The 14,951-nt window shown below is 39.6% G+C and overlaps 1 protein-coding gene across 2 annotated transcripts in view; it reads right to left on the reverse strand.

Moving 5' to 3' along the window:
- Positions 1–14,951, reverse strand: part of LOC126378516 (LHFPL tetraspan subfamily member 2 protein) — a 492,824-nt gene that overhangs the window by 144,251 nt on the left and 333,622 nt on the right. The window lies entirely within an intron of this gene.

Below are 14,951 nucleotides of genomic sequence, written 5' to 3' on the forward strand. Positions count from 1 at the left end.
TAATTTTTTTTTTTAATGCTTTGCTGTACTTACTATTTATTTCTTTATGTACAAGGTAAGGTAAAAGAAATTAGGTAGATTTTATTGATAGAATAGTGGTCCGGCTAGGGAGCATTCAACGTTTGATAAATGTTTGTAAATATGTTTTATTTGTATGCAATAAAGTATAGTATACTTATTATATACTTAATTTGATTTGATTTTAGCATCACGCAAGTGAATTCATGTATATACCTGAAAATTAACTTATTCATCTATTTTAATATTAGTATATTATATAAATAGCCTAAATACGTCCCACTGCTGGGCTCAGACTTCCCGTCAATCAACCGAAAGAGGTATGGATCATACTCCACCACGCTGCTCCACTGCGGGTTGGTGATGTTTTTTACAACTAATATCCGGGAATTAACGTGCCCTCCGAAGCACGGAAACATCTACTTTTTCGGACAATCAGGTGATTCAAGCCTGAAATGTCCTTACCAAACAAAGGACAGTCTCACAAAGTGATTTTGAAAATATCCCCATCGGGAATTGTTGTGAATCCTGGATCGTGAGCCTATCACTCTAACTACTAGACAACCGAGGTTGTTCATTGAAAACCTTACAACCCAATCCGCCCCGCGAGTTCCCATGCGGCAATCAAACACTTATTGTATCAGGTAATGCGTGTATCTGTCTTGTAATTGTGAAAAATTGGTATTGCCATGATTAATATTTCACATTTGCACGATTCTTCGGTAGAAAATTATTTATTGTTCAGTACAAAGGTCAAAGTACAATCGTTTGGTATTGAGTGATGATATTTTTGACAGGTGCGTGAAGATCATAATAATTTATATATATTACTGGTGCAGCTGTTAAGTGGCCTCACGGAGGTCCCGCTATCGATTCCCGGTAGGATCATATTATATAGGTATCACAAAAATCTCTTTGTGATTCCTAATTTAGTTAGGACATTACAGGCTGATCTGATGTAAGTGCCTAGTCGTTACATGAGCCATGCCAGGACCTTTGGCGGCTCAATAACAACCCTGACACTAGGGTCGATCTTCTTATCGCGATCCGGAGGCCCCGGGTTTGAATCCTGGTGGGGACATGTCACAAAATTCACTTTGTGATCCCTAGTTTGATTAAAACATTACAGGCTGATCACCCGAAAGAAAGATGATCCGTGCTTCAGAAGCCACGTCAAGCCGTTGGTTCGTTTGTGAAAACACATCCTCCCATTCGCAGTGGAGTAAAGTGGTGGAGTATGCTCCATACCCATAAGAAAGGCCTGTGCCCAGCAGTGTGACATATATAGGCTGTTTATGTTCTGTTATGTTATAGGATTCAAGTCAGCAAAGTCCTTACCAAACAAAGGACAGTCTCACAAAGTGATTTCGACAATATCTCCATCGGGAATCGAACCCGGACCTCCAGATCGTGAGGCTAACGCTCTAACCACTAGACCACTGATACTGTGAGTTTATGTATGTATATTATGTTATCTATAATTCATTTCCGTCGTCCCATCGCATATAAGTTTGTTCTATTAAATCAATAAAGAGACCCTATGAAGCGATTCCTCACATTAGATTTATATCTACAGCTAAAACTATTTACTGACATTCTGATTGTCTAAGCGATAGTGATGGGAAACGTTGTTCAAATGATTGGTTCATTTGAATCGGTGAGTTGATTCAGTTGAGTAAATAAAGTTTTAATAGAAGGATAATATTTTTCGCTCGCCCCTTATTATTATGGGACGTAAATATAGCTTGTTTTAAGTTTACGCGGTTATTATCATAATTAAAGCACATCATCACATGACATCCCGTCATCCCGTGATCATGGCACTTGCAACAGTGTCGAAATATCGGGAGTCTCATATCCCCATTTAAACGCGGTAAGAACCCGTTATTATGTGCTTTAATTATGTAAATATAGCTGGTGAGAAGTGGGTATAGAGAATATAATATTATACATCTATAGCTCTGCCTACCCCTTCGGGGATACAAGCGTGAATTTATTGCCGGCTGTAAATTAGGTTAGTCGCTGTGGTTCTGTGGTTCACCGTTCACCAGCTTGTTCGAATGGGGAGCGCCAGTTCTATCCCCGGATCTGGGCTTGCACCAACGAGTTATTAATTTATCATAAGTCCAGTTTTCCCTGACACAGTTGGCTCGACCATTATAGACGGCGATACGGCTCATCGCCTGTCACGTTGGTGGTAAAAATTCTCATTAAATTTTCAGGCGTCAGCAAATGATTGGCAAAAATAATTATTTCTTTTCTCTAAGTTCATTTTCTCAATTGAATCACCCAATCTATTGAACAAAATTTCTAGATGTAGATCAGTGGATCGTATCTTGCTATAGTCCGTTCAAAAATGATCTTCATAAAAGGTAAACAAACCTGTTACTACAAAGAATGTTCGAATTTCACCTAAACTACGCAAAGTATTCTTCTAATAACATCTGTAGCACTCAATAGATGTATGATTTCTTAGCTCAATGTGAAATTAACGTAAAATAATTATTAAAAACACATTTTTTCTTGTAAAAACAAAAATCAAACAAAACCTCACACAAAAAAGTTGACATCATAAATTCTTGTTAATCTGTGGCTAGCTGTCAATTTGACGATTAGTGATGAGACATTTCATTCAGGTCAGGAAAACGAGTCAGTTCCGTGAATAACTTAAGTGAGTGTACTGTACTTAATAAGCCGAAATGCGCAGAATAAATGACTTTCAAATTGACTTAGTGTAGCCACAAAGAAACATACAATATATATTTTAATATTATCATACAAAATATTCAAACAACCCAAGAGAGTCAGTTCATTTTGATAAAATAACTTGAGCTAAAATCAATTCAGCACTTCACTAGTATACAGTTTGACACAGATAAAAAATATCGGCAGCCATATTTGTTTACCTTTTATGAAGATCATTCTTGAACGGACTATAGTTTTGTAGTCTTCTGAACTGATTCTATCAGGGAGGGATTACAGGCATCATATTACATTAATCTTTTTCTTGTATTTTGGTGTAATAAAGTATAATTGTATTGCATTGTTAGTGACGTGGTCAACGGTTAGTAAGTATTCAATGTTAACTCACTCTCTCACATTCATTGCTGTTTAGCAATAAGGCCGCCTATTGTGCTTATGTTTTATTCATAATGTTTATGTCCTTTGTAAAAGTTATTGTGCATGACATAACAGCCTCCGTGGTCTAGTGGTTAGAGCGTAAGGCTCACGATCTGGAGGTCCGGGTTCGATTCCCGATGGGGACATTGTCGAAATCACTTTGTGAGACTGTCCTTTGTTTGGTAAGAACTTTTCAGGCTTGAATCACCTGATTGTCCGAAAAAGTAAGATGATTCCGTGCTTCGGAGGGCACGTTAAGCCGTTGGTCCCGGCTATTAGCCGTAAAAAACACCTCCACCAACCCGCATTGGAGCAGCGTGGTGGAGTATGCTCCATACCCCCTCCGGTTGATTGAGGGGAGGCCTGTGCCCAGCAGTGGGACGTATATAGGCTGTTTACGTACGTAAAGTACTATTGATTGATTGATTGTTTCAGTGAGACACGTCATAGAACTAGTTAATCACATCACTAGTACCACTGTGATCGTCTGAGTATGGCACAGGTCAACACTGGTCCATATTTTACGTGGAGAACACGAAGTGAGTGATATTTCATTATAGATCATTTGGAGACGAACTCGCAGGTGCGTATAGGCTGCTCCGTATTCTTTATTGCGTGGTATAAGAAGACCAGGTATGCTCAATCCTATGACAAGCCGCCATTGCTAGCCCATTGATGACGTAAGTGTTACCATTAAATTGGTATCTCCAACATTCCAAGGACGCAAATTTTATTATTGAAAATTAAGTGAATTACTGCCTAATGTATTTAATTACTATTATTTGTCACGTATACAAAAATCATTAAAACTGTACGTAAATCTTTTACTAAAAGTACAAAATTTCCTTGCAAAGTAAATTAAAAACATTGGACGTGGGTAATTTATTTTTTACTAAATAGCAACGCAGGGTCAGATGATGTCAGCTGGGCTAACCTTGAAATGTTAGCTGTCAGTTTTGTGCATACCAGTAGGCTCTGCACGGTAACCGCGCCGCGCACGGCGCGAATTATATCGCCTTCGACCAATAGCCGTTTGACGTCCATCTACGTAGATATATAGCATTTGTATCATTTATTGGTCGAAGCGTTCAATATAATTCACGCAGCACGCGGCGCGATTGTCATGCAGACCCGGCTGGTATTTTTATACCATGGTTTATTGCATACCAAAATCGTCTCATACGCCGGTATGGGAGTTTTTTTTATTATTCACGCTGGTGTTGGTGGTGGTTTATCTGCCCGGGCATGTCGCAAAACTGTCCTTTTTTTCTTTTCTTTTTCGTCTTCACCAGCTTAAGACCACCAGCAATATAATTAAAATCTAAGTAAAAATGGGTAGTTTCCTAAGTCAAAGATAAATTATAAAATTCTTATTTACACAGACATTACATATTGTCTATACTACTCGCATCTGTGTGTGTGACGTCTGATGCCCACACGATTGAAGACTAAAGTAAGACCGAGGGAGGGGTGAGGTAAAGTTATCTCAGCCGCTGGTGGGGAGCGGAGAGGTGTCATTATACGTAGTATTATACCTAATTCTATAGTAATAGTTACCTACACGAATATAGAAACAGTGTTCTAAAATTTGTTACATAAAGGAGCACCCTGTACACCCATTTGTGTGAGACCGGCATTAATATCGCGCAAGAGTCATCCATCATGCGTTTCTTCGAACACCGTGACCCCCTGTATATAGATCTAGGGATCTATAGATCAAAATGCGAACATAGCATTGCTAGCATAACTTTATAGGAAAGTACGCATTCGCAACGTGAGACGAACATAAACTCACGCCCTTGGCCCGTAATGGGATGGGCCAGAATTCGTCATAATTTTTCCCTTGCGTTAACCTGATTCTCACGGGGTCCGAGATTTGACAGGTCCGGTTTTTTTACAAAAGGAATTACCTGTAAGTAAGTAAAATCTTTATTTCCCCTACAAAACACATGGATGCATAAATACATACAAAAATACCATATTTGTAGAGGCTGGAGCCTAAACTAGGATACCCTGTGTTTTAGGACTCCAGGCCTCCACCTCCAGAAAGTCATGGTCAAGAGAAAATAACAAAATAGAAAAAGAAAAAAAAAATTGAAAATAGTTTACTTGAATTAAACATAGACTAAATCATAAAACATTTTTTAAAAAGAAAATATCAACTCTATAAATGCTTGTATGTGTGTGTGTGTTTGTTCATGTGTGTGTGAAAGTCAACTGCAGTCATTAGATGTACAGTCATGACCAATATCATGTACCCACTTTAGAACCCTGTCACACCATCATATTTCATATTTAATGAGACTTACGGTTTAATTTGTCAAAAAAGTTAATGTGACATGGTTTCAGAGTGTATACATATTAGTACTCGTGACCGTACCATGTCAGGGGTCTTTGCCGGCTCAGTTATAACCGGTTATAAGAGGTTGGTAATCCACCTCACTACCCACATACATACATAAACTCACGCCTATTTCCCACCGGGGTAAGCAGAGACTATAGAATTCCATTTGCTTCGATCCTGACACACTTCTCTTGCTTCCTCCACATTCATCAATCGCTTCATACACGCACGCCGGTTCAGAGTAGATCGTATTGAACCTTTTCTAAGGACATCTCCAATTTGGTCATCGTAAGTCCTTCTCGGTCTTCCTCTGCCAGCCCTACCATCAACTTTCGCTTTATATACCGCTTTTGCAATCCTATTATCCTTCATCCGCTCTAAATGTCCAAACCAACCTAAAATTCCCTTCTCAATCCTAGTCACTATATCGTCTTTTACACCACATCTCTGTCTTATCACACTGTTTCTCACTCTATCACTCAACTTCACACCGCAGATGCTACGCGAAGACCTCATTTCTACGGCGTTGATCCTACTTTCATGCTTCTTCTGCCATACCCAACATTCACTACCGTACCGTACTCACTACCCACACGATAGAAGATCTCAATCAAAGCTTAGAACGAATGGCATTTCACAGTATAGAAGTGAGTGGTGAGTGGAATGACGTCATCAAAGCCAATGAGTCATTAGCCGCATCAACTGATTGCAGCAATCAACCCAAAATTAACCGGGTTATCCACCATGACATGCACGCAACTATTTGCTGTGGTGGAGTATGGACGTGCACGAAAATGTTAACTACTGTCCAAGAACTACACTTTGTTTGGAAAGCCTGAATAACATGTACATAAAAGTATACAATGAGATCATCATCATCAATTTAAGAGCCACGCTCTTGTCGGTGTAGCATTTTCCATTCCAGTCTATCAAAGGCCAATTCCTTGACTTCCCTATAAGATACGACGTTAACCTTTTCTTTAATCTGTTCCATGTAAGCTCTTCTTGGTCTTCCCCTTCTTCTCTTTCCTTCTATGATGTTTTTAATGAATTCGTCGTGTCTTATTAGGTGTCCAATGTGTTATACAATGAGATACCCGAAAAAATAAAAAAGAACATACTAAAATAATGCCTTGTAAATTACGCGAATGCCTATGGCGGGCTTGCATGAAACCTTTTTTTTGACGTGACTATTGTAGATTTGCCGCAGATTCCATTAACTACTTGGCCGGACAAATGTTGAGCGCTGAAGGCTCTCACCCGATACAACGTTTAAGACAACAGGTTTGAGGGTACCCAGTTGGGCGCGAACCTCGGCTCAGGGCGTCGCCTGAGCTTTAATAGTAACGACAGATAAAACAAGTTTTATACACATGGACGAAAGATACAGCACAATCTGGCGCTTTTACTGCTTATTATCATCAATTTAAGAGCCACGCTCTTGTCGGTGCAGCATTTTCCATGCTACTTTTTTAGGGAAAAAATAGGGCAGTGGTTTCCTTCTTTCCTTCCGCCCCGCAGTACTCTGTCTGACGCGAGTGGGATGACGCCCAGAGTAGTCTATTACAAAGCCATACTAGGACTCCTGTCCTCCGCCTCTGAATAGTACTGACAGTTACTGCTGCCCTCTGCCAGGTTCCAGGTTACAGTCCCTGTGACTTGCCCCTTCCTTGCTCGTACTGCTATGCGACCATTATTATTAAATTTTAAGCCACAAAACGTTGGTATTTATGTACACAACAGTCCGTCCAATCAAGCGGCCACGAGTATTTAAGATTACAACGCGTAACAACTATATAAAACTACAGTTAACATAACATAATATAATGTGAACGACTATCATAAAATAGTATAAAATCAGATCGGCAATTAAGAATGCTTTGTGCTTATAATCGATTAGGGATGCTAGTCAATTTGTGAGTTGGGTTCCGTTGGAAAATGTAGGAACCCTCTAGAAACGTCTATGAGCTCAGCAAGTAGGGAAACTACTAACAGTGGTGGTTTTCAGACGGTAAAAAAGATGAAAGTTATGTAATGGGGGGTTATCCCCACTTCCCTAAAAGGGGGGGGTTGAAATTTGTATGGAACATTCCGCAATTTTCAAGGTAGAAAGCTAAAAGTTGGTATGCGGACTATTTGGGACTAATAAAGATATCGTGCACCATTTTTTGTGGAAATCTGCCCCCGATCCCTTCAAAGTGGAAGTGAAATTTTATATGGGACTTTTCGCAGTTTTCAAGGTAGGAAGAAAAATTTTGGTACATTTGGTACAGTTTACCCCTAATTTAACGCGAGCGAAGCCGCGGGCTAAAGCTTGTAAAACATACATACATACACACATAATGTCACATCTATTTCTCGATCATAAGCAGAGACCATAATCCCACTTACTACTATTCTGGTACACCACTCCATCACAAATGGGTAGATATTCGATCATAGATAGTTAACCTCATTACCATTAATATCTGGTAATATGTATGTTGCCATCTTACGTAAACAAGAGGGGTTAAAATGGCCACATCGAAGCAATTCATCTAAGAAAGTCTTATACTTCTTATCGTGTGGGTTGTGAGGTGGAATACCAGCCTCATCAACCCTGGTGTTAGGGTTATGATTGAGCCGTCAAAGGCCCCTGACATGGCTCAAGTAACGATTACTCACTTACATCAGTAAATAGCAACGGGTTAACGTGCCTAAGAAAGGAAACGTGTCTAAGAAAGTAATATTGCTATTTGACATTTGTTTGCATTGCGCACTTACTTTTATATGCGTAAATGTCAAATTGCAATATTGCTTTCTTAGATGAATTGCTTTGATGTGGCCATTTTAACCCCCCAGTACTAACCGGATATTTGCAAAAAGACAAAACATTCTAGGATATTTATGCGTTTACAGTAATATCATTAGATATTACATTCTCTTATTACTTTTTTTTATTATTTGGGAAAGCAACAGTCTTATTCTATTATTTACATTATTATGGTTGTTAGTAATACACATTCGATTCATTACATTACATAATCTTCTCATATTACGCTCTCATAGATTCTGGTATTCGAAGAACTATCCAAATCCATCTCCCTAGCCGGTTTTTTTACAGAAACGACAGCCTGTCTGGGAATAACAACCAAAATAATTTATTATTTTTAAAGTCAGCCTACGGAACCCTACCAGCATTTCCGTCAACACGCTTGCGCCTCATCGTCGGCATTCAAAAAAGATTTATTAACGATGATCTAGCTGATTGTCCGCGTGTTCGTCCGTACAATACGATAATACCAAGAATCTTTACAAAGATGTTACAAAGACACAAAACAATTCTAATGAATGAGTTTTTATTAACTATCCGGGGTTTTTTACACCGTCGCGTAACAAAGTTTATTGTTGTGATTTTTAGAGGTTCGAAATGTGGTGTCTTCTTCTCTCGAATGGGTTGTTAGATATTGAATCGAATGGATTGTATAATTTGGTAACAACACATTCGAATTCAAAAAAATCTTCTTCTATCGTGCGGATTGTGCGGTGGATTACCAATATCTCCAATTTGGCAATCTTTTCATCTTAGGCCTTTAATATTTATCAGATCTCTTATGTTATGTAATCTTTAATGTTATGTAATATTACAGAACTATGTAACAGACAGTCAAACCAGAACTACAAATGCCCGAACGCCGACAAAGTACCATTATAATTTGTTAATTGTCCCCAGTACTGACTCAGGCATACAATTTAAGTCGTAACTTTATTTTATTTTAATTTAAGTTTGATTTATCGTTTTCTTTGTGCTTCAAATATATTTCCCATAGATTTTCCTGAATGGAATCGCGACAACAAACAATTCAGAACCCCGATACCGACCTGGCGTGGTCGACAATTTCCCTCATTCAGTGCTTGTCGCTATCTATTTTTTCAAATATTTTCCTCTCAAACAACGCCCTGAGCTTAGGTTTGCGCCCAGCTGAGCACCCTCAGGCCAGTTGTCTTAAATTTTGCACCGGGTGAGAGCCTTCAGCGCTCCCCCTTTTTCCGACCAATAAGTCACGTCAAAAAAATCCCGAATGTAGAGCGCAAAAAAGTAAAATAAAATACATACATACATAAACTCACGCCCGTAATCCCTAATGGGGTGGGCAGAGCTACAAGTTCTCAAAGACAACTTGCAGCCACTGTTGATACGATGTCGTAAGCTGGATATGATAAACCTTATGGTGATAAGGGATCAGCCTATCGCCCATAACATTAGTCCATCATGTTAAGACACAATCCCTCTGTCGGATTTTACGACATGCCCGGGAAGACAAGCAGCTGAACGTGTTCTATGTTTTTTATTTGCTCCCAGAACAGCATAGTAGCTAAAAAAAAAAAAAAATAAAAAAGATTATTAAAAAAGAAACTTTCCATAATACTCACTTGTACCCTTTGTCTTTTGTATTTGCAATACTGAGAAAATACGTACATGATGGACTAATGTTATGGGCGATAGGCTGATCCCTTATCACCATAAGGTTCATCATATCCATCTTAGGACTTCGTATCAACAGTGGCTGCAAGTTGTCTTTGATTACTTGTGGCTCTGCCCACCCCATTTGGGATTACGGGCGTGAGTTTATGTATGTATGTAAATATGAGAAAATACGTAATTATCACGTTAAAACTGTACCACGCCATCTGTATTGTTTATGGTGAACGTAGGCTTGAAAGTACGTCATTGTTAAATAATTAAAAAAAAATATTTAGTCTATTTGGGTTCTTTAGTTAAATTCCAATCTGTGAGACGCTATTTATTTAATAATAAAATTCGCGCACACGCATCCGATACAAAACAGAACACCACAGAGAGAGATAGCACAGACAAAATTATTATGGTCGCGCACACGCGCATAGGGCAGTGGTTTCCCTCTTGCCTTCCGCCCCGCAGTACTCTGTCTGACGCGAGTGGGATGGCGCCCAGAGTAGTCTATTACAAAGCCGTACTAGGACTCCTGTCCTCTGCCTCTGAATAGTACTGACAGTTACTGCTGCCCTCTGTCAGGTTCCAGGTTACAGTCCCTGTGACATGCCCCACTATTTTTCCCCACCACACATTTTTGCCACTGCCCTATTTTTCCCTAAAAAAGTAGCATGGAGAGTATTTTACAGAAATGCTGCACCGACAAGAGCGTGGCTCTTAAATTGATGATGATGACACGCGCATAGACAAAAAATCGTTGCTAAGATTCTTGTGAAAACAAACCATAAAGTAGAGCAAATGTTATCTAAGAGTTTATATTATTATACACTGACATAAAATAATTACAAAATAAAGGAAATGCGCGGCGGTAATGTCTACTGGCGGAAACGCCAGGGCCCTAAGGTCGCCAGGGCCCTAAGGTCGCCAGGGCCCTAAGGTCGCCAGGGCCCTAAGGTCGCCAGGGCCCTAAGGTCGCCAGGGCCCTAAGGTCGCCAGGGCCCTAAGGTCGCCCTAAGGGGACGGTCCGATGAGTTGATCACTATAAACATTTTTTTTTGTGACAGAGAATTCCACTTGATATCAACTCAGAAATCATCCCTCAAAGTTTTCGTTATGGCGTCAACACCCTGTACGTAACAATTAGATACGAACCATCGAGTGAATGGATATACCTTCATTAGAAATACGGTTATAATTATAATTGATACTGCTTCCACAATATCTCAGATTAATTGCTACCAAAATATAATTAGTAGCATAACTATAAGCTGACGACTATTTTCCAAATGGGGAAGTCAGAGGTATATACATCGAAAGATGAACTAAGTACTCACACCTCATAGCTTTCTGTGTGTGTTTCTATGTGGTTTTGTTGTTGTGTTTGTGTGTCAAAAAGTGTACCATCACCTTGATGACGAAGTCAGAGGTATATTTATCCCTAATTCTTCTGGCCCGTTATTCTGTGCGCCATGTGGCCGAACCTTCAAATCGAAGTTCGGTTTTGCTAGCCACATTAGAGCCTATCATAACATCGACCTGGGATAGACATTTAGGAGTCGCCGTCGCTGGACACGGCTTGGATGATGATGATATTTATCGCGCGTCATGAACTAAGTACCCACACCTCACTGAGCTTTCTGTTAGACCAACGTGATAGGTGAGCCGTATCGCCGTCTATAATGGTTGAGCCAACTGTATTCGTGAGAACTGCACTTAAGACAAATTAATATTCATCACCAGCCCATTAACGTCCCCACTGCTGGGGCACGGGCCTTCCCTATGGATGGATAGGGAGATCGGGCCTTAAACCATCACGCGGGCCCAGTGCGGATTGGTGGTTATTAACGACTGCTAATGCAGCCGGGACCAACGGCTTAACGTGCCTTCCGAAGCACGGAGGAGCTCGAGATGAAAACTTATTTTTTTTGTGGTCACCCATCCTATGACCGGCCTTTGCGAAAGTTGCTTAACTTCAACAATCGCAGACCGAGCGCGTTTACCGCTGCGCCACCGAGCTCCTCTATTGGTCGTGGTATGGTCTGTTGTCTAATTCTATACCAGTTGGGAGCTCTAAGTCATATCCATTTGTCCGGCCAAGTAGTTAATGCTTTCGGAAAATCTACAATAAGTGACGTAATTGTATTCTGAAAGTTTAATTTGATGTTATTGTCTTGTTTTTGTGTGTGGCGCCCTTATATAATAAACAATTTATATTCTATTTTATACGTTAAAAAAAGGTTCAATATACTTACTTATAAAAGCTTCTGCCAACTCATTTTGCGCAGATTTCGCGTTATTGTACCTCGCTGTGCACTTGTAGCTTGTGGACTCGTCACTCGCAACGATCATTGGACGCCTTACGCATTCAGTTCAATAATGCATTCAGGGTGCTGTTGGGGCTGCCGCGTTTCTGCAGTGCCTCGGGTATGTTTGCGGACGCGCAGGTAGATGGCTTTCACGCCATACTCCGCAAACGGTGCGCTGCGACGCACTGCAGAGTGCGTGCCAGCACCAACAGCATCCTGGCTGTAATAGCTGATAGGTGGGACATCAGCTTTATAAAGCACTGGACCCATCAGCATTTAAGCGTGTGCCGTATTTTCTTTCTAGTATTTTAGGTTAGTACATATGGATGTAAATTTGTCCGAAATAAAGTATTTTTTTTTTATTTTTTTTTTAATGATTTAAGTGAGTGTTACTGTGTCCCCAGTTAAAATTATGAACTTCCTACCGAAATATACTGCCAGTATAACTGGATCTCTCATACATGGTTGATGGTTTAAACTAGAGGTCAACTGAAAATGGTGGTTATATTTTTTCACCCATTATGATAAGTAGTTTTCTGTATTTCTTTTAAACTTATACCTTTTTTTTTTGACGTGACTTATTGTAGATTTGCCGCAGATGGCATTAACTACTTGGCCGGACAAATGGGGAGCGCTGAAGGCTCTCACCCGGTACAACGTTTACTTTAAGACAACAGGCCTGAGGGTTCCCAGTTGGGCGCGAACCTGGGCTAAGGGCGTCGTCTGAGAGGAAAAATATTTGAAAGAATTAATCGACCCTAGCGGGTAGATAGCGATAAGCGCTGATTGAGGGAAATCGTCGACCACGCCGGCGGGGTCGGTATCGGGGTCTTGAAGTGTTTGGTGTCGCGAGCTGATTGGCCGCCTCTATGATTAGACTAATCGGGTCGTCGGGATTTAAACTTACATTACACTCTTCAAACTTCATAAAAAACACATCGTTTTTACTGGGTTGTCCTTAGTTTTTAACCCGATGTGATTCGCTGTTTGACAACATACCTAATATTCAAATTGAAAAACGAATTTCTTCACAAACAAAGTTAAAGACAGAAGAGGTACAATACTTACTGCTTATGACTTATTGCTAAACAGAAATTTCTCCCAGACAACCTAAAGGTGAAATTAATATCTACCTAAATAGGGTTTGAGTATGTCTCATTAGCCTATGCAACCTAGTAAGTAACATAGCGTGTAGATCAACACTCAATCAAAGTTAATGGCCACGTGCTTAAGGCAAAACGGCGATTAAAAAATGAATTTCAATTTCCCGATGGGATTTCCCCGTTTTGGGTATGTAGACGTATCGATTATTCTGGAAATACCTTATAATAAGGGGCACTACCAGTACCTAATGTGCTGTCCCCGGGAATATTTTTCGAAACGTCAGAACAAAAGTTTTCTTTTGAGTTTGTATGGAAATACTTCTTCTACTAAATGTGACGTCATCAAGAAAAGCGGTCAAACGTCACACTTAGTCATACATACACACATACATAATCAGCCTACATACATCCCACTGGTGGGCACAGGCCTCCCCTCAATCAACCGGAGGGGGTATGGAGCTTACTACACCACGCTGCTACAATGCGGATTGGTGGAGGTGTTTTTACGGCTAATAGCCGGGACCAACGGCTTAGCGTGCCCTCCGAAGCACGGAATCATCTTACTTTTTCGGACAATCAGGTGGTTCAAACCTGAAAAGTTCTTACCAAAGGACAGTCTCACAAAGTGATTTCGACAATGTCCCCATCTGGAATCGAACCCGGACCTCCAGATCGTGAGCCTAACGCTCTAACCACTACACCACAGAAGCTGTTCACACACTTACTCATTGTTACTTAATTCATAAATAAACTACAAAAATAATTCTAGAAAGAATAGCATTTTATATTTTATCTTTGGTCCAGTCTAATTATATAAACTCTATTGTAAAAACTCTTTAATGTATGGGCACTAGACCCCCATGCCACCCCCTCCCTGGGTGACACGTTTGGTTATCTGTGACCTGATGGACCCCCACCCCTGATATAAAAAGTAAAAATAGGTAGTAAGTAATACTTTTGATACTAGTCAAATCATATTATACTAAACGTCAAATCAAAACACGAAATTAATACTATGGGATTTGTATGAAAAAGCAACCATTGACGTCATAGAAAAACGTGATAAAATGTCGGACTTATTGTTACGTTTTTCTTAATTTAAATTCAAAAATAAGTTAAATAGAAAAAAGAAAATGTTTTCTTTACTTTTAGATCTGTGTTTATTTAGCAAGTAATCAGAATTTCATAATTTATCTTGAACCTTTTACACGACCCAAATGAGGCTATGTTGTACTAGTCAAATCATTATACTAAACGTCAAATCAAAACACGAAATTAATACTATGGAATTTGTATGAAAAAGCAACCTGTGACGTCATAGAAAAACGTGATAAAATGTCGGACTTATTGTTACGTTTTTCTTAATTTAAATTCAAAAATAAGTTAAATAGAAAAAAGAAAATGTTTTCTTTACTTTTAGATCTGTGTTTATTTAGCAAGTAATCAGAATTTCATAATTTATCTTGAACCTATTAGTACACGACCCAAATGAGGCTATGTTGTTTATTACACAGCCGAGATCGGGAAGCGAGCATACCTACTATACATCCATTTGCTAACTTCTAACGAACTAACAGGAAGTGAGACTTTTGTAATTTGAATCGCTC

Source organism: Pectinophora gossypiella, chromosome 26 (genome assembly GCF_024362695.1).
Source record: "Pectinophora gossypiella chromosome 26, ilPecGoss1.1, whole genome shotgun sequence".
Taxonomy (NCBI): Eukaryota; Metazoa; Arthropoda; class Insecta; order Lepidoptera; family Gelechiidae; genus Pectinophora; species Pectinophora gossypiella.